The 26,281-nt window shown below is 35.7% G+C and overlaps 1 pseudogene across 1 annotated transcript in view; it reads right to left on the reverse strand.

The window, feature by feature from the left end:
* Nucleotides 1–20,960, reverse strand: part of LOC149532693 (uncharacterized) — a 59,170-nt pseudogene extending 38,210 nt beyond the window's left edge. The window contains exons 1-2 of the transcript XR_016357265.1: nt 20,540–20,960; nt 7,637–7,855 (exon numbers count right to left, since the gene is read on the reverse strand). The product of XR_016357265.1 is annotated as an uncharacterized LOC149532693 (transcript). The remainder of the gene's footprint in view (nt 1–7,636; nt 7,856–20,539) is intronic.
* Between the last annotated feature and the right edge of the window lie 5,321 nt (nt 20,961–26,281).

Raw genomic sequence — 26,281 nt, forward strand, 5'->3', positions numbered from 1 at the left:
TTCTGCCCCTTTTCAATAACTATCACGTCTTCCTTCATACAATTCCCGTGACATGCAACTGTTCCATCTATGCCTTTATTATTTCTTTTTCAGTGGATTAACGAATATTAACGTGTTGTATTTGATTATTGTATCATCATCCTAGCCTCCATGTTGTCATTGAGAGTCTTGTTCTTCAAATTATTGTTCTAATCATTCATGTGGTTGTCAAGTTACATTTAGGCTATATACCCACAATGTCTGGTATTCAAAATTATTATTATTATTTAACCTCATCAATGCTATCAGGCACATTTGGATCCTTCACACTTATTGCTAGAGAAATTGGGCTTCATAAGTTCCTTTTATTTATTGTGCCATTTTATCAATAGTCTCTCACATTACTTCACAATGGAGATCCAAAATTTTGCAAACATTTTAGAGTTCCATCAATGGCTCTTTCTGGGGACGTATGCTCCCTATGGGCATAATGAGATTCCAGCTATCTCTGGAGGAGCAGACCAAACATCCATGTTTAATATGATGCACGGTGAAATTTGGGTGGCCCCCGGCCCCCCAAAAGTGAACACCAACTCTTCCCTCTATCAAACACATAATTCTGATTATGTAACACCTTTCTTTTGATCATAGCATGCTGCTCCTTAGTAGAATCTGATCCATTAGCAAATGTTAGAAAACAATCATCATGCGACATATGCCTTTCTTTTATTTCCTTGGTTTTCTGTCCATCTTTCAAATCTGCATTAGGTGAATCATCTTTATAGGCAATATATGCTGGCTTTGTTTCATCAACGTGCTCTTTGCTGAATGGAAGCTCTTTTGAGTGACACATTTGAGCAGTTGTACAAGCATCTTCTTGGACATCCTTCACACAATTTGCCCCATCACCATGCTCAAGAAATTGTCTCCTTACAAAAAGGCTTAACTTTATGAAATGCTACTTCACTTTCATCAAAGATCTGATCAGATAGTACATTTGGAAAACTTTCAGCACTGTTCTTCAACACATTCTTTTCTTTGTGTAAGTCTAATTTTATCTCACCTTCACATGTCTGATGTACTTCCTGCTGATGGGATGAGCTGAAAGGTATCTCATCTTCTATATGCATATCATGAGTTTCTTCAAAATCAGACCTGTTATCTTCATCATGATGCTGATGGACTTGATTGCAAAAAAAATCCTCCTCAAACAATGGATTTGAGAATATAGTGAATTCAGATCTGTCTTCAATTACTTCTTCTTCAAACAATGGGTTTAGGTACATGGAGAATTCAGGTGTACTATCATGAGAGCTTTCATCAACAAATGTTTCATCAAATGGTGTACTAATTTTATCCTTCTGGGAATCATCATCTTCTTGACTAGTAAGAGATATCTTCATCAACAATATATCCTAAGACTTCTTCATGTTCATATGCCATATGCAATTCTATATCATCTTCACTATATGATTCTTCAGAATGATCATCTCTTTCATCCAGTACTACTTTAGAATGTACTGATTCATCACATTGTTCATCATGGTGATTTGAGATAAAATTTGGACCATTTTTCTTAACATGCTTTTGATATTCTAAATCTAACAAGGCTGAAATCTCCTCCACACTAAGAGAATCCTCTTCCTCATTTTCACATTCACTGTCATCTGTAGGCATACAAGTATCATCATGGGCTGATTCTCCTTCAGAATGTTCCAGCTTTTTATCTCCATTTGAATCTGAAATTTCATTTGACTCATATATTACTTCAGTCTCGCATTCATTTTCTTCTACAACCAGCTCATTATCCATAAGTTTGAGAAAATTAATAAATTGATGATCATATAAGAGGTCTAATTCCCGCATCCTGTAGAGAAGATCAGATGATGGAGGTTTGTATTCTGAAGGTATTTCCTGATAAGCATTAAACATTCTCATGAAGAATTCTATTGCAGATTCACCTTCTTGCTTTTCTAAATTCAAATACGCATCCAAAGGAGATATATAAGTTGGACTTTCATCCAACATTTGGAAGAGAAGCATCAAATCAGGATCTTTTGGCGAGATTCCCAACTCACAAAACTTTCTTATCAATTCCTTGCATGAAGGCATGATGTCCGAAGGTACTTCCCGAAAAATATCCACCATCCTTATAAACAAATGTGTCGATGTCTCACCTTCATATCTTTCCAGATTGAAAAATGCATCTAAGGGGTGTATGTATTCTTCCTCCATGGTGTAACATAGATCCACCTCCTGATCATAGTATACTTTCTCCATGTTAGGTAATCAAATCATTTCCTTTTGAGTCCTTTCCCTCAACAAAGTTACCAACTGAAATCCTTTATTAAATAGAGTCGCCACCTCTTTCGAGGAATGTATTGATCTTCCAGGTTCTTACTTCCAGCAGAGTACACTTCCAAACAAACTGATACAACTTCTTATACTAATCTAGGAATTCAGAAATTCTGGGTAACTTCGCAATATCTATATCAAGCAACTATCCCCAGTAGAGTCGCCAATCTATTGGTTCCCAAAACCGCAGATTGGAAATCCAAGAGCCTGCCACTTCTTCGGTAAGATCTCTCAATCAAATTTTGGCCAACGAACGGAAATTGCTTAGATTCCCCTGCACTTCAAGCTCCACAACACCCAAGCGGGTAGACCTTCACCTTGAACACTAACTACTCAATTCAAGGGTTTTCTATAGCGAATTTAAACTTTGCGAGTTCCTTGGCTGGCAAGGTCCTTGAACTCGATCAGAATGAAACTGGATGCTGAGTATTTGGATAAAATTTTAATAATAATGAATTTGATTTTTTGTAAGAAGGATATTTTAAATTTTCTAACTTTAATAACAAAAGACCAGTGCTTTGTTAATCCGGGCAATAGAGTCAACTTCGGTGAACTTTCACATACAACTTCATAATATTCAATGCACTTATACTACCAACAATTTTAATAATCCAGATGCAACAGACCAATTATAATGCAATCTTAAATTAGTCCATATTGAATTTTTAACTCCGCTGAGAAGGAGACAAACTAGAGAGAGGTACAAAAACAATTTAATATTTCACAACACCTATGATGCTCAAATCTAAAATGCTAATTGACCATGTCCACTTATCTGATATCAAAATCATATACAGAATTCTAAAATATAATTACGAAGGACGATTCGCCTATAGTTTAAATCTGCATGCCATTAATGATAAACAAAGAACATTTTATTTTATTTTAAAAATAAAATAATGGAATCTACATTACAAAGCCATATTGAGCCCTTATTCCTCTTTACAAGAAAAAATATAAATATAAAAATGCTTCTCAATATCTGAATATTCCGATATGTTATTTCTTCTTGTTCTCCCCCTATTACTTCAATGTCTAACTCATATTTATATCCTTTCTATGTAAAAAATGTGACTTTTCAAATGAAAAGTTATTTTACATTTTCTTTTTAATTGCAACTCTCTACCATAGCAAATTAAAATCATTTGTACACAATAAATATAATTTTAGCACCTTCCCGTAATATAACTTGTAAAGAATTTTAAATAATTTAAAATCAATAGACTCCCGTGAAAGGCTTGATCATCCATGGTGTATCTCTATTGAATTCATCGTCACTCCAGATTAATATTTGCCTTTGAATATTATTATCACATATCCCTTTACAGTGCCAAATTCGTTGCAAACCTAATTTCCTTTGGGCTTCCATTCATATAGATTTTTATTTTAATTCCCACAAGTATTTCAGGCCAGACCCTTGTGTTGACGTGTATAAAAACTCAATTCATTCTTGACGGAATCTGAGAGGTGGCTTCTTCTATTGGTCTCGTGCCTGATGATTTTGTACATGTTAGTCTTGTTCTATCGCAAGTGTTTATCTTGGCTAGTTATTTTTCATGAGCACATAGATACCTTTGCTACAAACATTTCCGAGTGTGCAAATCCATGATATGTGAAGCGGGAACTCCATATTTTGGTTTTTAGGTTATGGCATTTTCATAATTACCATTGATGATGGTGTTTCTACTTAGAACCAAATCATTAAATTGTTTTACCAGTTTGTGATATTTCGATGCCTCTTGTATGTCACAAAGTTTGCACTTCAACCATCTATGGAAACTTGAATCTCATGCCTCTGGATATTGTTCCCATATCTTGCTACTGTATGCAGACAAAAAAACTCGTTCAATTTGGCACAAGACTCCAGAATTCATGCTCGCACATAATTGTTTGCATCTACCCGACTCCCTGTTGCCGTTGATTCCTTTATACACTACTTTTTTCTTCATAATGTGTTGTGGCTTCAGGTGGTATCCTTCTATGAAGAATTCATAGTCAAATGCTAGTATAAGCCTCCAAATAGAATCCCACTTCAACGATGCCTCCCAGATTCAACAAGCCTATCTTCTCCAAATTTTATGAGTATTTGCTCAGGAAACTGGTTCTCATTGTACGCCTATAGAAGTATATTATGAATTCAATTAGATTGACTGAGATTGTAGGTATTCACATCGACCTGGACTACATTTGCACTGGAACATCTGTGACATCGTTGTGACAATTGTCCATTGTGCCTTCCTTGGATCGAAGAACTATAGAGTCATATGCTCGAAACAATTATCCATTTGTTCATTCCACTGTGTATTCACACTCTTTAATTCCAGACTAGAGGTGTTAGTGCTAGGAGAGCAATTATATCATTTCTGCCCCTTTTTAATAACTATCACCTCTTCCTTCATACAATTCCCGTAACATGCAACTGTTCCATCTATGCCTCTATTATTTTTTTTTCAGTGGATTAACGAGTATTAATGTGTTGTATTTGATTATTGTATCATCATCCTAGCCTCCACGTTGTCATTCAGAGTCTTGTTCTTCAAATTATTGTTCTAATCATTCATGTGGTTGTCAAGTTACATTTAGGCTATATACCCATAATGTCTGGTATTCAAAAAATTTATTATTATTTAACCTCATCAATGCTATCAGGCACATTTGGATCCTTCACACTTATTGCTAGAGAAATTGGGCTTCATGAGTGTTCCTTTTATTTATTGTGCCATTTTATCAATAATCTCTCACATTACTTCACAATGGAGACCCAAAATTTTGCAAAAATTTTAGAGTTCCATCACAGGGTAAACAGTTTATTAATGCATTGAAACAATACACAAGAACATGTACCACAAAAGTATTCCTTTTATTATTCGCATGTATACAGACGATATTACAATATTCGATATGATTGATTACAATGATGATTACAATTCTCCTTATGATCCAAAGTCCATTCCGGAGGGTTTACATATACCTTCCCGAAGGGGTGACTCATCCGTCATGTGCCTGTTCGGATACAATTCTACCCGTCGGCTACAATATAGATTTTTCTGACAACACCAAGTTCTTCAATGCTCCAAAGTCACCAAGAAAACCTGCAGCATAACATTAGCATGAGAGTCTAAGATTAAAGAATGAGGAGAGAGGCCTCCCTTTTAAAGAAAAATGGGTGGTAGGGATTAAGAAGCAAAAGAGGTATAATCAAGGGAGGAGAATGCATCTTGAGTGATCCATGTGCACAAGCATCTCCACCAATCACGATCAATAATTGACTTTTGAGAGGGAAAGAAATGTGTGGAGGAGAATTATAGTTATTTTTAAAATAGAAGATTCATCTTAAAAAATTGTGCATTCATGTGTAGACAAAAATGTCTTTTCTTTTATTTTTAAAAATAGGTATAATGCTTTATGTGTGCACACTTAGGATAAGTGGGAAGTGAATGTGTTGGAAACCCTTCTTTTTTATTCGCTTCATTGGAAGTGAATCAAATATATTTACTTGCTAGGCTGATTTTATTAATGTCGTTGATCATACGTTGCAGGTATAGACTTTATATTCTATTTGCTGTGATATTCTTATTCGACGGCTGATGTTTCGACTGCTCTTGTATTTGCTGATGAAATCACTGTTACTCATTCCACACTGAGGAATGAACGCTGTCATTGATCGATTGCTGATGGTTGATGATTGATTGACAGTGAAAAATTTATATCTTGTATTTGGGGATAAAAAGTCACTTTGTATAGGACACAGTTAATGTCTTTACATAATCGCCTTTCTTCATTACTTAATTGCACCTTTCCATATCAATTACTAATTGTTATCTTCATGATCATTCATCGCTGACCATTAATCCTCTTTATAATATAGGTCACTGTCTTATTCTCATGCTTCTTCATGAAGGCACTAGTTCCATAAATCAATATAGTTGTCATCTGTTAATGACTGTGTTTATATTAGTTTGAATATCATTCTGACTATCATTGATATTATTTGGTTGTTAACTCTCATTAATATACAATTGATATTCTATTATCATTAATAAGCACAAGGCAGTTCTTTTATTGAGCACAATAACTGATTGCATCTCTTTAGACTTAATCCCCATTTGATGATAATTATCATATCTCTTCGATATGTACAGATGCAACACCAAACTTATTCCTTGATGCCAATTCACTACTTATCCTTCCCTCATCTTCTTATTTCGTGTGATCAATACCAATTGTGTATTCTCCTACTCGATGATTTTCAATTGGTGTTTGGGACTTCATTTTTGTTTCCATCTCTTAAAGGTCACACATCTTTGACCAGTCATATCTTCTCATTCCTAGTAATGGCAGTTATTTAAAATGAATCTTGGAAATTGATGAATTGCTTATATATTGTTGTCTTACGATATCATTGATTGTTGCTTTATTTACAATTGCACCTTATAAATAATATTTGGTTTGAACTTGCTGACTAATGATAATCTGATAGTAACTCCTGCCATGTTGAGACACGTCATGCAACAACAAAATTAGACCTAAGGAGGATGAGTGGTCTTTTCAGACAATCATTTCCAATATTAGAACCTGAACATTCCAAACAACTTATTTCTCATAAAACAAAGAGATAAAGTGAACATAAATTACTTAGCAATAGAACCCATGTATGTGAACACCTATAATTATACAAATGCAAATGATTTTTTCCATGAAGAGACCAAATACAAAGCACCACCTACAAGATATATAGTTCCAAGGGCTAGCAATCAATAGACAATAACTGGAATTGATCTAAATCCAAAAGGCGCCAGGCTGCTACACATCCAGCAATAGCCGTGATTTGTACATTCCTTCTTACAGCACCTAGTGTCATGTCAATAGGTGAGAGAAGGCTTCTTGTATCATATCTTCTCATTCCTAGTAATGGCAATTCTTTAAAATGAATCTTGGCAATTAATGAATCAGTTATATATTGTTTTGTCTTACGATATCATTGATTGTTGCTTTATTTACAATTGCACCTTGTAAATAATCTTTGGTTTGAACTTGCTGACTAATGAGAATCTGATAGTAATTCCTGCCGTGTTGAGACACGTCATGGAACAACAAAATTAGACCTAAGGAGGATGAGTGGTCTTTTCAGACAATCCTTTCCAATATTAGAACCTAAACATTCCAAACTTATTGCTCATAAAACAAAGAAATAAAGTGAACATAAATTACTTAGTAATAGAACCCATGTATGTGAACACCAATAATAATACAATGCAAACGATTTTTTCCATTAAGAGACCAAATACAAAGCACCACCTACAAGATCTGTAGTTCCAAGGGCTAGCAATGCCAATACAATAGACAATAACTGGAATTGATCTAAATCCAAAAGGCGCCAGGCAGCTACACATCCAGCAATAGCCGTGATTTGTACATTCCTTCTTACAGCACCTAGTGTCGTGTCAACAGGTGAGAGAAGGCTTCTCGTATCTATCTTGTTCAATCTCAGTTCCTCCAATGTGTATAGTCTTTGGGGTACCTATAGCAAAAAAGTTGTCAGTAGTCCATGGCATTTAATAACATCTAAAGCATAGAACCTATAGATAACTTATATCTTTGTCCTCCGAATTTTTTTAGGACTTGCAGCAATTTGCATGGAATGACATATTTTTTTAAAGAATGAAAGCTTAACCATAGAATCAGTTCCCTACATGCCTTGTTATATACTTTAATTTTAAAAATAGATGTAATTGAATTTTTTGAAAAATTGAGGTTTGATTGGAGATCCTATATGACAAGGGACCACCGTTTCTGCTCATCATTCGTTATTGTTTGATTTCTTACTGCAAGCATTTTATATGAATAAATGAACTTATACTTTGCCTCATAACAGTCAAAGTTGCTGCTTCCAATAGTAATTATCTTGCACTAGGAATGCTCATCAGCATGTTTCACTCACTTTATCTGCTACAGTGAACTATAGCATGTAACAGTTGTATTCAAAAATAGGCTTCAAATTTCATCTCATGGTCTCCACTGATGCACAAAGACCTGTTGGAAGGAAAAGCATTTCTCTTGTAGAAATAGAATGAAAACTGGAAGGTGAAATAAGGCTCAAGTATGGTTAAAAAAATCCTGAAACAGATGAACAATAGGTAGATTTAAGGAAAGAAAGGAATATTATAGTTGTCCTAAATAAAAACCTAATTGACAAAGATATAATTCTCTCATACCACTTGTGAATGATGGTGAATCTGAAAAAATATCTGTCTTGCAGTCACCTTTTTTGGCGTAAACTCAGAATTTTGCCTCCAAGTTTTTCTTCCAATATACATGTACGGTTGAGCTCTTCTTTAAGGCATCTATTTTTCTCTATAGCATTTTCAAAGACACCTTGATGGTCAATAGACATTTAAAAATATTATATCTAAGCTTCAATGCTTTCAAATTTGCTATGAGCTGGACAGTGCTGAAAATCAAACCGCATTAGACTTTTGTGCAAGATAAAATGATTTCCAAAGTAAAATGGATGTTAATACATTGAAGCAGATTCTTGGAGTTGTTGCTTTGGTCATTTGTTCTGGAGGTGGCTCTCTTCTTCACCTGATTTTGCAGGGTTGCTGTGTGCAGTACTTGGTGGATGTGTGATGGTTAGATTCATAGTTCAAAATGTGAGCAACTTATCACCAAGGGCAAAAAGATATCAGGAAAATAACACAGATAAATCAGCAAGTTATTGGGAAAATACTGGCATTCTTTTGCCTCTCCAAACACCAATTTGCAAACACAAAACTGTGAAATGCCTCTTTTTGGGCCGTCGGTCCCTGTAAGCGGACTGCAGCCTATAAGTTTTCTAAATATCCCCAATATTTTGCCAATAAGTTCATGTTTTCTCAGTGATAAGTTCTGAACTTTCCAGAGATTAGTAATCGCAATAACGTAATGTTTTTTCGCGTGGTGCTGAGCTTATTGTGATAAGTTTACTTATCAGTGAATACCAGCGCTATTTTAACCTATGGCTAGATTATCAGCAGGCTCATTCCAAGACCTTGGCAGAGTTTAAATCGAATATGGACTAAGTCGTATCTTTGGTCAAGGTGCAGAAATGTTTGAAGAGTCTGCTAATAGTGCAAAAGAAAGGTGAATATAGTGTGGTGTCTCCTATGGCTCTAGCTGCATCCCCCTGTTCCCCATAGCAGCAGACCAAGTTGTTTCTAAATAGACAGCAGTGGAAGGCTTTGCAGGACAAAATGCAGGATTGTGAACTAGACTTAGAGGTGACAAAAAAACATTCATTGAGAGGATTAAACAAATTTATCCCAAAAAGCAAGAACTAAGGAAGTCTCAAGCCAAGTAAAGGGCCAGGAATGAATAGCATTGTCAAGAACTCAAACAAGGAGAGAGGCAAGGTTTTCTTGAATAAGACAGAAGCTAAAACCTCTAAAGATATGGACCATTAAATATCTTGTAGGGGATTGGAAAGAATGATTTCAGCCTTGAACTATTTACACATTAGTGAACAAATTTAAAATACCAATTAAATCACTATGAGATTAACTAGTTAATCATGAAAGGGGAAGCAAGAAATCGGCAATATAACAATAAAACAACCAAGCTCGTTAAATCAAACACATAACACAAAATCTAAATAGTGAAAACTCTTTTGGGAAAAAAAATCCCACCAAAGAGAGCACGAGCATATATTAATCACTATAATAGTTTTACATAAATACATCTACTCCAAATCTTTAATCTAACAGCATTACTGTGCTCAACCAACAGAAAAACCATACTACAACCATCCAAGGCATCCAGTTTACTGGAATCAGAAACCATTTACTAACAAACGAACTGTTGAATTTTGAACCAGAAATATACAAAATTACAACCCACCTCAACAAGGGAAACAACCCAGCCCACCAGAAATAGAACTTTATGTAGGTTCTTAGAACAATATTACAAATTTACAAGAACTCCACCACTTTCAAAGTCTTTGAAAGCTCAGTGATATAAACCAGATCAGAATTCATAAAACAAAGTAATGTAATATCAACTCACAATATGTCAACCAAAAACACAAACATGCTATAGTTGTCTTTATATGAAGCATAGGCCCGATAACAATATTCTCAGTGCTCAAAACATAGCATGATATGTTTCTATCAAACTCAACCGAACCAAAAAACAGAATAAGAACAACATTAATCATGCTACTAGATGGCAACTTCAGTAGTCTTCACTTGGTATACCATACGATACGAATAAAGAAGAATGTACCTTGTTTTAATCTCTGTCCATATGAATGCAAAATAATAGACACCTGGCCATGAACATCTCTTCAATGGAGAATAAGAACCTTGACCGCCTATCGTTCCACATGATATCAATCGTCACGTCAATAATGAAAACTGACAGAACATAAGAAATAAGGAGGAGCTGGTGTAAATGCTGAGGAGGACCACATAAGTGCCAATGTCATCAATAAGACAGAGTTAACCTTCCACATCGATACAGACAAATACAGATACCAAAAAATAACCACGGGGAATATGTAGACAAGTGAATGATCTCAACCTTGCTAAGAGGAAGTGTTAATGTTTTGGTAGCTGCAAGAGAAAGCATTTTTTAAATATTGATCCTTTCAGTTTCTCAGAGCTTATCTGCCTTGAGTTTTTCAAAGAAATACTCTCATTATTATCTGAAATGTTTATACAAGTGGAGATGCGAAGAGGATTTTGTTTCTCATTTCATTGTTTCTTACTGGAAAGTAGCTAGCTGTGGCCACCCTTAAGCATCACACAATAAGCGAAAAATTAAGCTTGGAAAAAGTAAGTCAACTTTGACTATTTAACACTTTTAGCCTAAAAATCAAACCTTAATATGTGATGTTCAAGCCATCCCACCAGCTCTAATTCATTTTTGTGTGTACGAACTGTGACTATTTTATGATTCCTGTGATTCATTTCATGCTCAAGCTATGTATTATTATCGTGCAGGTTGTGCTATAATCAGGCATCGTGCGACTTCAATTATGTTGGTCGTTGTGTGTATACTGTGTGACTCTTGGTGTCACCATCAGTCTCTTTCTAATTTCCATGGTGTCTTATCATTACTTGCACACACCAAGAGAAAGCCGGCTGGTATGACAGCAGATGAAGAGCTGTCACTCATATATTGCTCGTTGTTTTCTGTTTGTTTTTGTGTGTGATGTGAAGTTGTATTCTATAGTATATAATATATATTCCTATTTTGTTACTATCTTTTGATCTGTGTATAGAATCTACTATAGATCAACATGCTCATTCTGTAAATCCATTCGTTTGTTCAATTTATTATATTACAAGTTGTGTGATATCTCAAGAAACAATAAGGTTGGCTTATCGATTGATTGATTATGACTTCAATCATGGGAAAGAAATTGTGTTTGTGTTGAGAACTCAATAGTTGTTGTGTATTTAGTTTTACTGGTTTATGTCGGTTGTTTATTTTATGCAATTCTGGTTTGGAAACTTAAAAATTTTGTTGTTGTGCAACATTGAAAGGTATCTTACTACTTTTGGATTGTAGAAATTCTGAAAATTATTATGCCTCAAGAAAATATAATGGTCATAATTTTCACACATGGAAAGTGAAAATGCAAATGCAATTGATGAATAAAACTTTATGAGGTATAGTTAATGGCATTAAAGTAGTACCTACAGATGCTAAAAGAAAGAATGATTGGGAAAGCGGAGAAGAAAAGGCCAAGTCTATTAGTGGTCTTGCTCTTTTACATTTAGAACTACATCATGTTGGTTTAGAAAAATCATCTAAATAAATTTGGAATGAACTAATTAAGTTGTTTGGAGCAACAGCAACATATGCAAAGTTTTCTTTGAAGTTACAGCTATTTAGTTTTAAAATGTCTGATAAAATTACTATGTCTAACCACATTAGTAATCTGAGATCTCACATCAAACAGCTAGCAGAATTTGGTGTTGTAATTGATAAGATGATGCTAAAGCTATCTTGCTAGATAGTTTGCCTTCAAAAATATAGGAATTTTATTTTCACTCTTGTTTAGATGTCTTCATTGACTTTAAAAGATGAGATTTCAGTGCTCTTGCTTGAAGAAAAGTGAACAATTGCAGGAGAATGAAGAGAAGATAATTTGATCTTGTATTATACTTGAAGAAAAATATGGGAAAGAGAATGTCTGGTAAGAATGAAACTGAATGTTACTATTGCAAAAAGGTAGAGCATATTGCAATCAATTGTAAAATTCGTTCAAGTGAGCTTCTCAAGAGTAAAATTAAATATTTGGTAAACATAGTTGTTCATGCAGAACCACCAGATGTTGTTAGTGATGACGACATCATTGAAAATGAAGAAATTGTTTTATTTTGAAGAAGTCAATGCTTTGAAGATATGAAAGGATGTTGTAAAGTCTAAAGTGATGCTCAATAGTCTGAGTTGTTGATTGATCAGGAAAGCTATACCTCATTGAGGCTATGAAACAATCATGTGAGGATCGGTGTCCAATAGTTCAAGGGAGATTTGAAAATCTAAAAGCTTAGCATCATATTTTTACAAGGGTTATGAGGCATTTCATGTGGAAATGGTGTTCAATGATGTTTGTATTACGATAATAGATAATTGTCCATTATTAGTTAATGGTAATCTATTGTAAATATTTAGTTAGCTTTAGTTAGCTGTAGCTTTTTAACTTTCTTTCAGCTAGAATAGAATGTTTCTATTCTTTACGATCGTTTCCTAAGAAAACATCGTTCCATTCTTTTGTATATAATGACCTCTCGGTCTCTGTTAATAACAAACAAGATTTTGTAGATAGTAGTTTTCCACAATCCATTAGAATTCTTAGCTGTGTTTTTTGGGTAGATTGTGTTACAATTTTTGCTTCAAGATTTTTACCAATTACTTCGTAATATGGTATCAGAGCTAATTTTTTTAATTTTTTCAAAAATCATAATTTCTTCTCCAAAACTGTTAGACCCATTTTCAAAAAAAAATTATGTGATCCTTGCTTCACCATATCAAAATCCTGAGATTTTCGAACTAGGGTTTTGTCTCAGCATTTCACATGTTTTCTAGATGCGTTTTTTGGAGAAATTGCCCTCTTTGTTTGTGATTTCTGGACGCAATTCAAGGTCATTTCATCTGGTCTTTTTGCCAATCGAGATTGGAAATTGCATTTTTTCTCGTGTCTGCTTGCACTTGCAAATCACACCTTTTCCATCTACAAATCGCGTGTAATTCTTTTGCCTACATCTGCAAATTGTGCGCCCTTTTTTTCTCAGTACACGCCCATAGAAGCACACAATCTGATCTAAACGGGAGGTCTGGTATCGATTTTGCATTCTCTGCCCATAAACGCCTCTTTGCTACACATACGACCTATCTTTTGGCCTCCAAAAACTCCATTTTTCTGCAAATCCAAGCTTTCATGGCTTCCGACTAGGTTTGTGTCAAAACCCTAGTTTTTTATAACAATTTTTTTCTGACTACAGATTCTTGTTGGGTTTTTTGAGAGCTCAACTGGGTTGTCAAATTTTTCTAGGTGCCTCAATTCTCGTGTCTTAATTTTCGAGCCAACAAATCCAGGAACACACATATTCCTTTAGGGTTTTTCAGCTCTCTTCTAGGTCACTCTCCAAATTTTTTGGGTCTTCTATTTTTTGCCTTGAAAAACGTGCCTTCATAGATTTTCACATTTTTTCATTGAAAAGCATGCCATGGCATCTCTAACAAACATTGTACTCGAGCACAACTCAAAATTCAATGGTTGAACTTATGACACTTGGAAGCAATGGATCATCGCAATTTTTGAATATCAGAATACCGATCAACTTGTTTTGGGAGTTACGAAGCATTTGACTACTCCTAGTACTAATCAAGATACTTGGGATCTGAATAATTGAGAGGCAATAATGCTTCTCAAATTATTCGTGGCTGATGATAAGCTCTCTTAGATTCCATCCAGCAAGACAGCTGCCAAGATATGGACACATCTCAAAGGTCTTCGTGACACTTTTGACAAAAGCAGAGCTTTCTTCTTGAAGAACACTTTGTTTTCTATTATCATGGATGAATGAACCTTGCTCCAGGCACAACTGAATAAGATTCAGGAAATTCGTGATAGGTTGCTTGCCATCGGTCACAAGATGGAGGAAGAGGACATTGTCGTTATCACTCTCTAAAGTTTACCAAAGTCCAATGAGCATTTTATCAAGACTCTCAACATCATGTCTTCTAGTGTTGATTTGAAATTCACTAATCTCTGCACATTTCTACTTCAGCAAGATCGGTGGAAACAACAGTTCGGTACCGGCTCCACCTCCACCTCTACAGAACAAGGCTTTGCTACAAAATCCTTTCAGAAGGATAAAGGCAAGTTTCAGTAGCTGTCTTCGTAGAAGTCTTCTGCTCCAACATTAGATGGCTCCCAAAAGCAGAACATTCAATGCAACTATTGCCAAAAGTTTGGGCACATGAAGGTTGAATGTCGGAAACGCTTAGCTACACAATCTAAGCAATCAAGTTCGCAAACCAAAGCGAACAGTGTAGAGCACAATGAGCAGACAAAATCTATCTTTTACGCCTTCATGGCTAAAAGACCTGCAGATTATGTGAAGTCGTATGCCTGGTACATTGATTCGGGTGCCTCTCGTCATTTCACTCACCGCAAAGACTAGTTTATTCACTCCCAGCCTTATTCAAATTCTGTTTATTTTTGTGGTGGAGAAGAGTACACTGTTGTCAGCAAAGGCAACATTCAGATTCAGTCTGCTGGGAGGAATCTTATTTTCCTCGATGTGTTCTACATTCCAAGGATGGAACTAAATCTACTCTCAATCAGTCAATTAATGTGACAGTTTCCACACCTGGATGTCACCTTCAATTCATCAGTGCACCATCACTGATCGGGCGACTCAGTCTACTATTGCAATGGGTCTTGAGGATCATGGTCTTTTTTGACTTACTGATTCTAGTGATTCTCGAGACTTCACTATGGCTGCTCGGCGGTCTTCTATTAGCACACTTTGGCATTAGCGATATGGACACTTAAATGTCCATTATCTCTCACAGCTTGCTCAGGAAGAGCTTGTCCTTGGATTGCTAGAGATTCAGACTCAACAGCTTGGAGTTTGTGATGCATGCGAGGCTAGGAAGCAACATCGCACACCTTTCACCAGTGGCAATTCCTAGCGAGCTTCTCAGGTACTTCAGCTTGTTCATGACGATATTTGTGGCCCTATGGCCACTCCTGTTCTTGGGTCCAGGAATTTTTTGTTGTATGTTGATGGTTTCAGTAGAAAAATGTGGGGGTACTTCCTTAAAAAGAAATTTCTTGTATTTCAGAAGTTTAAAACTTTAGTTGAAAAAGAGTCTAGGAAATTGGTGCAAAGGCACCTAAATTTCAAGAGAACAAGTAGGTTTAGAGTCCTTAAGTCATATGTTGAATTAATGTGATCCATTTATTATATATTTCAGTCTTTTGAGTCAAGATATAAAGGCTAAAGAAACCATTTGTAATAAGTTGTCAAAATTGTAGAAGGAGGTCATAATATGATCAAAAATGTCAAAAGGTTTATTTAATAGGTGAATGAATCTATTGGTATCCATCTAAAGTCATTTGAGTCATAATTTTGGTCTATGTTGGGTTTATACAAAAGTTGTAACATGAAAGTGCATAAAGTGCACAAATGTTGTCAAAGTTGCATGATGATTAAAAGAAAGTAAGGAGGTGGTTTGGAAGTTATAACCAACCACCAAAACTATAAAAATGGATGTATGGTCGAACCAAAGCATTAATTAAAAGTAACAGATACATTTGAAACAAATCTTGTGAAATTCTGAGTTGTTTTTTTTATTGGCTTTTCAGTTTTAATGTTGGTTCCAAGTCTTGTACAACCATGTACAACCTAGAAACCATGTAGATTTTGTATATTTGGATAGAGTAGTGAATAAAATTTCTTTTGGCTTTGGTTTGGATTTATTTCATTTAGAAATGAAGAAGTTATGCAAGTTTTGGCAAAGGTTGCAAATTGCAGATTTGAGGATGCCCAACTATAGTTGGATTGAAATATTTGGTACAGACACATTTGGATGAAACAGGAACTCTATTTATATTTATTGGAAAGATATGTGAACTAGCTTTCATTTCCAATTGGTTTGAGTCATTTTCATTCAGATTTGTGTAAGTTATGGATATTTGAGTGAAGACTGGTTTTTAAGGATCTGCATTGAAGTTGCAGACAAAGATTTGTGCTTATACAATGATTTATGAATTGGATGAATTTATGGCTTGCATATTATAAAAATAGATTCATAAAGAATCAAAATGAAATTGGTTTGGTTTCATTTGGAGTCGTTTTGAGGAAGTTATTGGATCCCCTAGGCAGGGTTACTGGTTTTGCTCCTGATTTATGACAGAAAATATGGGTCTTGGTTCAGAGCACATAATTTGTAATTTGTTTATTGGATTGGCTTCAACTTTGGATATGGTTTAAAAGGGATAATTTAGAACAAATCCTCCAAAGGGTTTAGGATTGAAAGTTATGAATAATATACTCTCGAATAGAAGTCAAACCATGTAAATGGTGAAGTATTCATTAACTTGGGTTGAAATATATTTAGTTTTACCTCATGAGGTGCCTCAACTTATGGAATTCATTTAATGGATTTTGAAGGGATCAGCATGTATCCCATTGATTGGTTGATTTGTAAGATTCTCTGCATCAGAAATCTATAATTACTCTTAGATCAGACAATGGGGGGGAATTTTGTTCTAATGATTTCTCTAGCTTCTTAGATACTCAGCATCAAACTCCAATTAACAACACCCTACACACTACAACAGAATGGTGTAGTTGAACGTCGAAACAAAACAATCACCGAGATGGCTCGATCCATGCTCAAGCACAAACATGTTTCGAAGAAGTTCTAGGCAGAAGCAATTAACACTACAAATTGTCTTTTGAACCGGTCACCCAGAGTGGTGATCAAAGGTAAAACTCCGGAAGAGACCTGGTCAAGTCGCAAGCCCAAAATCAGTCACTTGAAGGTTTTTGGCTCCCTTGCTTTTGTTTCAATCCCTAATGCGTCACACACCAAGTTGGATGCCAAGAGTCAAAAACTCATGCTTGCTGGATACAGTAGTCTTCACAAAGCCTACAGCCTAATCAATGTTGAGACATCTTGTCTTATCTACAATCCTGATGTAGTCTTTGATGAGTAGCGAGAACATTTCATGCCTGTTTCTCCTATTCCTGATTCAGGAGACCAGCCTATGAAGGCTCATGATTTGGGAGTTGGGCTTCAATTAGGTCCACCTGATGGGAGGGCTCTAGTAGTTCTTGTAGCTTCAGTTATACCAGTGATCCCTGTACAAACACCTCCAGCTTCTCCTACAGGATCACCTCAATTTGTAGATGCTTCACCTAAGTTTGATCCTAATTCTTCTAATGAGGAACCTGATCACCAAGTATCTCCTGATACTAATGTTGGTCCTTCTCCTCTCCGGCCTAAGTGGTGGGCTAAGAAACTTGCTGATCTTTGTGATGATGAGCTCATTGATGTGAGAACTACTTGGAAAAAGAGCAAACCTACAGAGTCTATTAACTTTTCTCTCATGGCCAACATTCACAATGTGTTTGAACCTCAAACATACTCTGAGGCTAAAGGAATTAAAGAGTGGGAACAGTTCATGGCATCTGAACACCAAAGCCTGCTAAAGAATAACACGAGTTCTTTTTGATCTTCCACCAAGGAAAAAACCCATTGGCTGCAAATGGGTTTGCAAAATCAAATACAAATCAGATGGTACTTTGGATAAGTACAAAGCTCATTTAGTTGCAAAGGGCTTTTCTCAGCATCAGAGCATTAATTAAGAGGAGACCTTTGCTCCTACTGCAAAGATGAGCACCATCAGGTTAGTCCTAGCCATGGTAACACAATTTGGCTAGAAGGTCCATTAGATGGACGTTAGGAGTGCTTCTTGAATGATGATCTCCATGAAGAGGTCTACATGATGCAACCTCCTAGTTTCAAAGTTGTTGGTAAAAACCATCAAGTTCTCAGATTGGTAAAAGCTCTCTATGGCTTGAAGCAAGCCCCTCGAGCATAGTACATAAAAATTGATAAGTACCTCAGTGATCAAGGCTTTAAGAGGAGTTCTTCAAACTCAAATTTGTAAATCAAGACTACTAACAGTGACATCATCCTTTTAGTTATTTATGTGGATGATTTGATCATCACTAGCAGTTCAGCATCTTTGATTCAGCGAATCAAATAGAATTTATGCCAATCTTTTCATATGACTAACCTTGGGCTCATGCATTATTGCCTAGGTGTTGAGGTTTGACAACAAACTTCTAGTATATTCATCTCTCAGTCCAAATATGTCAGGGCTCTATTAGAGAAATTTTGTATGCAAGATTGCAAGCATGCATCTACACCCATAGAGAAAGGTCTCAAGTTATCCGCCAAATATAATTCTCCTCCCGTTGATGATACTACATACAAGCGACTAGTAGGCAGCTTCATCTACCTCTCTGCTACTAGACCTGACATTAGCTTCACAGTCAGCTACATCTCACACTTTATGACATCTCCTAAGGTTGATCATTAGATGGCAGCAAAGCATGTGCTTCGTTATGTGAAGGGCACTTCAGAGTATGGACTTCTTTACTCTCGAAGTTCTAATCCTAGACTCAGTGGGTTCACAAATTCAGATTGGGCAGGCTCTATTGACAATAAAAAGTCAACTTTTAGATATGTGTTCAGTTTGGGATTCAGTGTCGTCACACAGACCAATAAGAAGCAATAGGCAGTTTCTCTCTTCTCTATAGAGGCCGAATACAAAGGGACTGATAAGGCAGGATGTGAAGCTATTTGGCTTCGTCGAATGCTTGGAGATATGCAAGATGTCACCAGTATGACCGACTACTCTATTTGTTGATAACAAAGGCATTATCAAGTTAGCACAAAATCCAATCTTCCATGAACAAACCAAGCATGCGGATGTTCACTGTCACTACATACGACAGTTGGTTGAAGACGGGATAATAGATTTGTAGTGTGTTCCCACCATAGATCAGACTATAGAGATTCTCACCAAACCTCTTGTTCCTGATAAGTTTGTCAAATTCAAAGGACAACTTGGTGTTGTAGATAGATTAACCATTAAGGAAGAGTCTTACGATAATAGATAATTGTCTATTATTAGTTAATGGTAATCTATTGTAAATATTTAGTTAGCTTTAGTTAACCATAGCTTTTTTAGCTTTTTTTCTGCTAGAATAGAATGTTTCTATTCTTTACCATCATTTCCTAAAGAAACATTGTTCCATTCTTTGTATATAATGACCTCTCGGTCTTTGTTAATAACAAACAAGATTTTTACCAATTACTTTGTAATAGTTTGAAGCTTGGATGATAGCGGCATGACTATACCAGCAAGTAGGAACAACTTTAAGAAGTCCTACTGATCTATGAACTATTTTCAAAGAAAAGTTTCTACATAATATATTGTTTTTCTTTTATGTTGTCACATTAAGTGTAGCTGTTGGAATTAATGATTTAACATAAATGAATAAGTAATCAAATAAGCCTAGATGCTTAATGTGTTTGAGTTAGCTGTCCACAATCTCAATTAGCTGTCAGTAAGTTCCAATTAGTTGTCAATCATATCTAGTTTGCTGTCATCTATAATGATTTAACATAAATGAATAAGTCATCAAATAAGCTTAGATGCTCAATGTCTTTGAGTTAGCTGTCCACAATATCAATTAGCTGTCAATAAGTTCCAATTAGTTGTCAATCATATCTAGTTTGCTGTCATCTATATTAGCATAGCTATTTGATCTTGGTGAAGTCGTAAGACTATATTTATTATTTCCAATTATGAATATATATATCAGTTTCGAACAAGTATTGTATTGCAATTTAAAAATGTAGATCAGTTTGCAATTGCTTATTAAACACACGCTTTTCTACATCGGCTTTGTTTTCCATCGTATCCTTTCCTCGGGAAGGACATGTATCTTTCTAATGAGCGCAGAAATCGTCAAAATAGAATTGTTACCAAAATATTCGTTAGAATTCGGATCACTTGTCATCAAAGAATGACTCAAATATTAAATATTCAGGCCGCCAAAATTCCAGAACCTAAAACATGTAAATAATGATGGAGTGCAGAAACTCAAATTGAAGTGGGATGTACCTGGGATGCACCACCAAAGCCACGAAGACCACGTGGTTTCCCCTGTAAAGAAGTAACGATCGCAAGAGCCTCTTTCTCGTTGCCACGTTCCAGCTCAAGATCAAGTTTCCGCAGCGCCTCTTTTCTGGAGACATCTTTAAGTCCCTCCTTAGATTCTGTATTGAGAGCGCAACAGACTACACGATGGTTTGCGGGACGCGAGTTATAGTAGTTATGATGAGATGGGATTTTTGAAAGAGTGTAACAACTGGAAAGCAATCTCCATGGACTAATGATCGTGGCCATCGTCTTGGGTTTATCATTGTGAACAAGTATGGCAAAATTTGGATATTTAAACGTTTCCAACGGAAACGAATGACCCTCGCCCCAGGATTCCTATCAGGTTGAGCCAAGTTCCTCGGGTTTCTACTTCAGAAACAAAAGCGTCAGATTAAAAGGTAGTGCTTATTTGCAGGATATTTTAAATATTTCTTGATTAATTATGTATTATTAAAAGAAAATAATATACTATTTATATAGAAGGAGGGTTCTAAGGAGGTATCTATAATAGACAAAAGAATAAGTTATCTAAATATAATTAAGTTGTTATAGTTGTGTAAGGTGGAGGATGGCCTTGATTATTAGGTTTCCTAGTAGTATCTTCTCTATACTCTTCATTGGCTATTAGATTAAGAGATGGTGAGCGATGTGTGGGGGAACTTGCATGTGTTTGACTAGTCTGAACTCCATCGAAGAGATGATGACATTGAAGATTGAGACCACTTGTTCATGGCCAACAAATTCCTTGGGATTTTGAAGCATGAGACAATGGAAATGAAATCCATATTCTTCGTGATTATCCTATCGAGAAGAGTAATTGTGTCCATAACAATGCCCAAGAGAGGATGTGGAATCAAGTGGAACATGGGCAAATAGTGCAAGGGACATTCTCTAGTTGTCTAACAGCTCTTGGAGATGTGCAACTTTTCTTTCTTTCACCTAAATTTGCTTAAGAACATTAGAGCAAACGATAGGTTTGGTACACAATAAAAACACTTACCAACGATGTTGTAATTAAACAATTTAATTTTTCTTTTCACATATTAAAAAGAATTTCCGCCTTGATAGTGTGTCAAATTTGGGTATACTTGTGAGGGGGGTAGGGTCGATCAGAGATGAAATCATGTTCCAAGTGACAAGATTTGGCCTAAAAGGCATGAAGAAATCATGAATATAACTTCAAGCTTTGTGAGCTTAAAGAAAAACCAAGAGAGATGCTTGAGAGACTCAATATGCCCACAAAAATAAAGGAGGGCTAAGAATACCTCTATGATTGATATGAGTCCCTAAAGGAAGGCCTTGATGTAAAAAACAAGTAAAATGAGTTGACTTAGGCTTCAAAAATATAGACCAAACACTTTGGAATGAAAATTACACCACAACATGCTAGAGGAAGGGAATTGCCATAGGGAATTAAGTTGATCTACCACATGTGCGTTTGGAGAACATGAATAATAGCATTCTAATTGATTTCAACTCCAAAAAGAAGTATATGGGAATTGTTTTCTAACTTTCCACCAAGGTTTGGGACAACACGCGCCTAGTTTATGAATCAACTACTTAGGAAGGGCAAGTAGGACTAGGAATGTCGATATAGTTGAGATGATTCCCTATAGGAAGGCCTTGATACAATAAACAAAAATTTAAAAGAGTCAATAACTTAGGCTTCAAAAATGTAGGCCAAATACTTTGGAGTCTTTTTCGTCTCAACACGCTAGAGGAATGGAATTGCTAAGGGGAATTTAGTTGATCTACCATATGCAAGTTTGGAGAACATTCCAAGGGATTGTAACACCAAAATGAAGTATATGGAATCCATTTTTTTATCTTTCCACGAAGGTTTGTGGCCACACACACCTAGTTTATGGATCAACTATGCAGGGATGACATTGATAACCATCTAGTAAGTTTCTTGATCTTGATTATAAAGTCTCTATTTTATCTTGAAAGTAAGTCGAAAGGAAGAATATTCTTGATGATTGGATGAATGAAATCTAGCAATGTTCTTACTTCTCTTTTGAAAACTTTCAAGGCATGGTTCCAAATTTAAAACAATTAATGACATTCATTGACAATCGAAAAGAGGGATCCACCAAATGTAGCATTGGTTATTAGAATAGAGATCATCTCTAAGCCAACAAAGCTATGGATTGATAACTTCCCAAGCTTTTGAAACACGTTTAATAGCAAAATTTCCTTAAATGAGAACTCACTCCTTCATGGTGAGAAGAGTGTTGAGAAGTGTGTTTGATCTTTCTAAGTCGAACAATCTTAAGGAATTCCAATGTTGATGCAATGCTAAATTATGACTTGTTATCATTATGTTAACTAATGATTCATACGACACTTAAGGAAATTCCTTGGTGACATATGGAAATCAATCCAAGATCTCCAATATCATGAGGGGGGTAACAATATTATCAAGCTAGTTGAATTTTTTTCATTCCCATCATTGGGTGCCTAGACAAAATCATTGAGGAGCTTATCAACCTCAAATAAAAAATCTTGGAAGGGACCCAACATGAAGATGTTATGTAATATTTTGTACAAAGAATAATGCAATAGAAAATAAGCTACAAATTCTTGATAGTAAAATGCCACTTCAAGGAGGCAACCTCCTTAACCCACTTTCAGTGTCAAAACCTCTAATAATTTTTAGTAACAAATCAAGTTTCAACATCATGATAATAATTAACAACTACCTCCTATAAATATCATACTTATGTCAAGGATGTCATTATGCCTCACAACTCACAACTCACTGATTCACATGGAAAAGCAAGGACCCCCTTTCTTATTTATTTTGTTTTCCTTTTTATCTTGCAACCTCTTGTCTAGGTAGCTTTTAGGATATTTCACCATCCAAGAATCGAGGAAGTTGTAAAGATATTCCCGATGCTTCAGTTCTTGGACAATAAAGTATCTCTTTTCTTTTGTTTGTTTTTTGTTGAATCTCTTTTTCTTTTGATTTTCTTCCCTTTTTTTAATCTTTTTTATCTTTTGGCTTTTGTAGTTTTGAGGGTTCAAGAATGGTCGTGATCCTAAAGGCCACCATGTTTCTTTCCTTTAGAGATTTTTGAAGGAGTGACTAAGAGCTAATTTCAAGCTTTCAAGGTTCCTGAGAGCCCCAACACTCAAAATGGGTTGGGGATCTTAGTACCCCTGACCCCTAATCATTGAAAGGTAGGCTAGCATCATCCATTGTTTCCTATAAAAAGACCACTCAAGTGGTCATTTTAATGTACTACACTCATACCTTTGTGATTTCTTAGAGCGATCATCAAGAGTTCACACAAACCACTTGCACCAATTGTGTTTGTTCTAGGAACATTGTCATCCTTTTTACTTTTAAATTTCTCTTTCTTCCCACTTTCAAGGTAAGATTTCTTGTTTTCTTGTTCTCTTTTAGGCCCTAGTTGTCAATTTTGTTAGTTGTTTTAGTAGATAAATGTTTTCTTTCCTATGTAATTTTCATTCTGATTTTAGTTTTAACATAGTTTTAAAGAATAAATTACATTGGTTTGCATGAGAATACCCCAAGGAAAATGAGAAGTTTTTAATTTTAAATGATCAAACTATTTAAGAGAAACCCAACTATATTGATCAAGGTGCGGGGATGTTGGTTCCTAAAATCCTAAGAGTTTTCAATGATCCATATTCCAAAAATCCTATAAGATTTTGAGGAAACATTTTTGAGACCCTCTTTAAAATATTGTTGTAAACTTGTTTGGGGCATTTGGTGACCCCCAACTATAAAAAGGTCGAGGATCATCATATCATTGACCCTTGATACATATATTGATGCAGGATCATCAAGCTTGGGTTTTGGTGGAGTTATACTTTTCATGGTTAGGGATGTGTTGGAGACACATTGGGGAACCTTGTCCTATGTGCGCATAGAGATTGGAGTTATCATGTTAAAATTTGAGCTATTTTTACCTTGCTATTGGAACTATGTTTTTTTGGTTTCTAGGTGCTTGTTGCAGATTGTGTAACTAATTTTTTGCAATGTGTTAGAGGATGAATATTTTAAGGATTGAAGAGGGCCTAGATTATTATCTTTTGTTAAAGGCACAAGTCCCAATTCTTTATAAGTTGGGAGATGTGGCAATTCTCCTAGAGTATCAATTTCTGGCAATTTGTGCAACAGGTTTTTGTGCATGACTTTTAGGATGGATGCACAAATATCCTTAATGAATCAACCTTTGCACATTTCAAGGGTTATAGAGGACCTAAAGTACTACCTTCAATTAAAAGAACAAGTAATAATTCAATTAGAGCTAGGATATATCACAATTTTTCTCGAGTATTAATTTTAGACATTTAATTTCTATTAGAGGCTGACTTTTGGCATTTAATTTATGTATGAGTATTTAATTTGTGTTGTGGCCGACTTGTGGCTTAGTTGGGTATAAGTAAGGGGTCTTGTGGAGTCTTTTATACATTCAAGGGAGGGATGATTATTCATTCAAAGGAATGAGTGTGGAGAGTAGCTGAAGAGCGAGTTTTTCCTGAGTCTACGAACAAAGCACCAAATGTGAGGTAGTTTGCAGCAAGATTGTGGTGGAGTTGTGAATGTGTGGATAGAGCACCGAATGTGAGGCAGTTTACACTTGGATCTTGGATCAAGTTTGAGAAGAGTTAGTGATTGCGGCTTGGAAAACAAGGAGATTTCTTAGTGGGCTTGTGAGTACTAGTTGGATCTTCCTTGGAGGTTTCTACTAGAGTGTGGATCTGGACTAGCTAGTGTTTAGGTTTGATCTTGAGGGATCTTGTAGAACTTTTATTGTAATTTCTTGTATTTGGCCATAACTGAGAAGGCCTTATAGTGTAGCACATTGCATGTAACAGTTATTTTATGAATAAATTATTGTAATTTGGTATCAGATCTTGCATTGTTATTGTGTTTCCACTGTGTGGTATTTGTTGGGGGCTAGGACATCTCCTCTGGGGATTCTCCTGCCTTGCATTGTGTCAAATGGTATCAGAACAAAGGTTATTCCAAAGCATGTAGACAAATCACTGAAGTTGAGGTAGTTTGCACCAGGACTTGGGTTGGAGAAGTAGAACTGAGTTGATCTTGATCTAGTGGTAGATTTTTTTTCTGGATTCCTAGATCTCTTGGTTAGGAGGTGGCAGATCATGGTTCTGACTTGTAATTGCAGAGGGCTTGCAGATGGATCTATGGTTACAAAGATGGAAGGTTGATCTTGTTTAGGAAGATTGATTTTTTGGTGATTTATTGTAGAGGGTTTACGAAGATCTTGGGAGATGGCTCTGAGAGGATTGGACCTTGAGATGATACAAATCCCTTTGATGTGTTGGAAAGGAGGTTTTTTGAGATATATGCTCAGGTTGAAGCTAGTTTGGCTGATTGAACTAAGAAGGTGGTTTCTCAGTTTGAAACTAGTTTGACTAATTGAGATAAGGACAGGATGAGGAAGGCATTTCGTAGATGTTTGTGGAGCTGGACTCTACCGATCTAGAAGAGAGTTGTTTGGTCAGTTAAGAGACTTGTTTGTGAGAGAAGATGGCATGACAAGGTCAAGATGGAAGATGTTGGTTTTGTTGATTAGTTTGTGAAGTTTGATACAAAACTTGCAAAGCAGCTAGAGGTTGTTGCTGAAGATATTCCTAACCTTGTTGATGTTGGGATAGACATTGGTTTTCATGATCAGTCAGTTGGATCTGACATGGAAATTG

The sequence above is a fragment of the Cupressus sempervirens genome, chromosome 10 (assembly GCF_028749045.1).
Source record: "Cupressus sempervirens isolate cs-2001-9-10 chromosome 10, ASM2874904v1, whole genome shotgun sequence".
NCBI lineage: Eukaryota > Viridiplantae > Streptophyta > Pinopsida > Cupressales > Cupressaceae > Cupressus > Cupressus sempervirens.